We start from the raw sequence: 3,957 nt of genomic DNA, 5'->3' as shown, positions 1-3,957 counted from the left end.
ATTTCTAGACGCCACACCCAAGAGAAGCATCTTCCCTGCATTTACCCTGTCAAGCCCTGACAAGTTCAGAGCTTGTTCCAATTTGGGTACAGTGCATGAAGGCTGAATATTTCATGCCATCCAATCTCTGTACATGACTGTAAATAAAATTTTTGAAAGTTGTGAACAACAGTGTACATCACTGGCTCAGAATCTTCAGTATCTCACAGAGTGTATGTGTAGCATTATCTAGCTGTTGGTCAATGGAATCCTTTTGAACCTTTTACTGGTTGTGTCTCTTCCCATGGCTGAACAGTCTGTAGCAGCATCGTTATTGAGATCTGAGGTTTGGCTATTCATCTTCATGGTGGCTCTAAAGTTTCTGCCTGAGGCAGAAATGCCACTTGAAACGTAATCCTCATTGTCCTCACCTACCTAATGGTGAGTAGTGCAATCCCTCATGCTTGCTACATAAAGGTGTTTCCTTATTGTCAGAATCTTATGGACCACCATTGACTGTATTTGTTGTGCCTTGTCTGCCTTTGCAGATCAGCGCAATGCGTCCTATTTCATTACAATGAAAAGACTAAGGTGTTCTGAATGGACTGAATGATTGCACTTACAATGATACTGGGAGTGCCTTTTGTGGTCGTGTGAGCTCAGCTCAATGAGGAAGTTGGAGCGACTACTGCACCCATTGTTTTAGTCACAGCACACGTATGCCCATGTGCCTCCTGCAACCGACAGAAATTCCTCACTATTCCTGATGCAGTTTACACAGCTAGAGAAATCTTATGGGGCGTTTCAAATGTGAGCTCCAGTGTATTTCAGAGCCTCGCCTGAATATGCTCATTGCCAAAGATTTCACAACTTGTTGTCATATTGTACGATTTAGAAACAAGGTACAGTGACATGGCATCAATAGTGCAAGTCACTGGGCTTCTGATTGTGGGTTCCAAATTTGTAACTTTCAAAACTTTCTGAAGGCATTGGGTTAAAATTGCGCAAGAGTATTGCAACAACTTTGTTGAGCTGGGCATGGACAGGACTGTAGATTAGCTAACATCACTTCGATACCCAGATCTATTTCCAGTAGAAGGATGATCTGTCTTCACACCCAGGTGGGTTCAGTATTTCTATCACTGTCTCCTGTTACCTCTGTGATATCATTGGCATGGCAGAATGGTTTTCCAATTAGGTGCCAAAGACTTTCTGTGTCTTCTCATGCTCTCACCACCTCCCAATGGATGCGACTTCAGTTTAGTCTGGTTTTACACAAGCTCCTCTTTGCACACCTCTGGGCATGCCATGCTTACTTGCCATGTTTTCAAAGACACAAAGTATCTATAGTTCAGACTTTCTGTGGTCTTGCATCCTCATTGCCAGTGTAGTGTCTGTGTTTTCTTTTCGTCTGACCTTCTGGGAGAGGATCTGAACAGACATAGGAGCTGCAACACCGCATGACCCTTTATTCTGAGAGCCACTACAAATTACTACAACCTATTGAAGAGTTGATGACATGATTCTGTACTTAACAAGGTAACTATCTTAAAAACACAGGCTGATACTAAATACAGTACATCACTAACTCATTGCTATTTCTGGGAGCTTTCTGTGCACATTTGGTTGTCACGTTTCCTATTTTACATGGGGGCCTAGGCTTCAAAAATATCTTATTGGCTGTAAAGTGCTTTGGGATGTCCTTAAAGACACTATAGAAACAAACGTTTTCCCTTTCAGGTCAAGTGTAATTTGACGTTTAGCACAAGTAAACCTGGACATTGAGTTCTAGCTCCTTTAGGCCTTGCATCCTCAGCTGGGGGTTAGAAATGCATCAGTCTGGTACTTTCTTCATCAAGCTGAAAGGTTTTAGGTACAAATTCAGTTCTCATGTGCATCTTTACTGTGAAACAGGTTTCTGGTGTAAGATGCACTGCTGAGACTTGTGCACAAAAGCCAAGCTTGGCGTTCTAGTGCAGAGCCAAGGGAGAGCTGCAGTGCCAGAAGAGCCATCTCAAATTAAGGGAGCCATCTCCTCTCTCAGGTAGATGCAAAATGACAATTTCAATAAGAGCAGGGATCTTCTCTCAGTGCCCTGCCCATTGTTTATCCCTTGATCAACATTACTAAAGGCAGATTATCATATTTCTGCATGTGGGAGCTTGCTGAGAAAAATCTGCCTGCCACATTTTCTATTTACAATGGATGGGAAAGGTTTAGAGGGATATGGGCCAAATGCAGGAAAATGAGATTAGCTTAGATGGGAATCTTGGTTGGCATGGACCAGTTAGGTTGAAGGGCCTTTTTTCATGCTGTATGGTGACTGTACTTAATGTAAAATATTTTGAAGTTTTCTCAAATAGATGCAAAGGGCACTATAGAAATACACACTTTTCTATGTTAAGATAGCCAACAGGGTTGAGAATCTTCACCAAACCAAATCTAATTTAGTGCAATGGGTCACTTATAGACTTAGAACAGTACAGCACAGCACAGTCTTCCTATCTCCAATTCAGCAGAAGTCAACTAACTCAGTTGAGATCTCAGGTGTGACACTGAGCAGTGACCTTGGGTCTATGAGGCTCAGAACCTACCTGGTATTTAACTCATGAGGGCCATGCCATTGGAAAGCAGCATCTGAAAACCTATCCTCACACTAGTTCTGTTAAACCAACCACAATCCTAACCGCTTGCATGTCACTTCTTCTATTCTGCTCAAGGACATGAGCTATAATGCATCATTATAACACGTAAAATGCGAAGCTCCCAAGGGCTCTGTTACAATGAGACTGCAATACAAGGGATGTAATTAAGTTAGTCGTTCTTCATTTCACTAAGATCTGTACAATAGTAATTCCATCAGACATTTGCCTTCATCAGGTTGCAGGAGAGTATGATTCTCCTCTCTGTTGCCTTTTATAAAGAAAGGGTAGTTGTATTTCTATAGCTCTTTTCATAACCTTAGGATATCCTAAAACTGTTTATAGCCAATGAAATACTTTAAAAGTGTGGCCACTGATGTAATTTTGAAAATACAGAAGCCGATTTTCACATGATGACTTTCCACAAAGAGCATAGAACATAGAACAGTACAGCACAGGAACTGGCCATTCGGCCCACAATGTCTGTGCTGAGCATGATGCCAAATTAAACTAATCCCTTCTGCCTGCGCATGATTCATATCCCTCCATTCAAGTTCCTAGGAGTGAACATCACCAATGGCCTGTCCTGGTCCAACCACGTAGACGCCATGGTCAAGAAAGCTCACCTGCACCTCTACTTCCTCAGGAGGCTAAAGAAATCTGGCATGTCCCCGTTGATGTACCATAGAAGGCAACCTAAGAAAAGATAAGATAAGATATCTTTATTAGTCACATGTACATCAAAACACACAGTGAAATGCATCTTTTGCGTAAAGTGTTCTGGGGGCAGCCTGCAAGTGTAGCGCTGTAGTATAGCAGTTAGTGTAACGCTATTACAGTGCCAGCAACCTGGGTTCAATTCTGGCCGCTGTCTGTAAGGAATTTGTACATTCTCCCCATGTTTGTGTGGGCTTCCTCCCACATTCCAAAGACGTACGGGTTAGGAAGTTGTGGGCATGCTAGGTTGGCGCCGGAAGCGTGACAACACTTGCGGGCTGCCCTAAGAACACTCTACGCAAAAGATGCATTTCACTGTATGTTTCGATGTACATGTGACTAATAAAGATATCTTATCTTAAAAATGTCACCACACTTCCAGCGCTAACAAAGCATGCCCACAACTTCCTAACCCGTACGTCTTTGGAATGTGGGAGGAAACCCACTCAGTCACAGGGAGAACGTACAAACTCCTTACAGACAGTGGCCGGAATTGAACCCGGGTCGCTGGCACTGTAATAGCGTTACACTAACCACTACACTACCACGTATGCCCTCTCCACTGCCCTCATCACAGCTTGGTATGACAACTGCTCTGTCAATGACCACAAAAAATTGC

The sequence above is a fragment of the Pristis pectinata genome, chromosome 7 (assembly GCF_009764475.1).
Source record: "Pristis pectinata isolate sPriPec2 chromosome 7, sPriPec2.1.pri, whole genome shotgun sequence".
Classification (NCBI taxonomy): Eukaryota; Metazoa; Chordata; class Chondrichthyes; order Rhinopristiformes; family Pristidae; genus Pristis; species Pristis pectinata.
The sequence above is the reverse complement of the archived record's forward strand: the minus strand, read 5'-3'. Positions refer to the sequence as shown.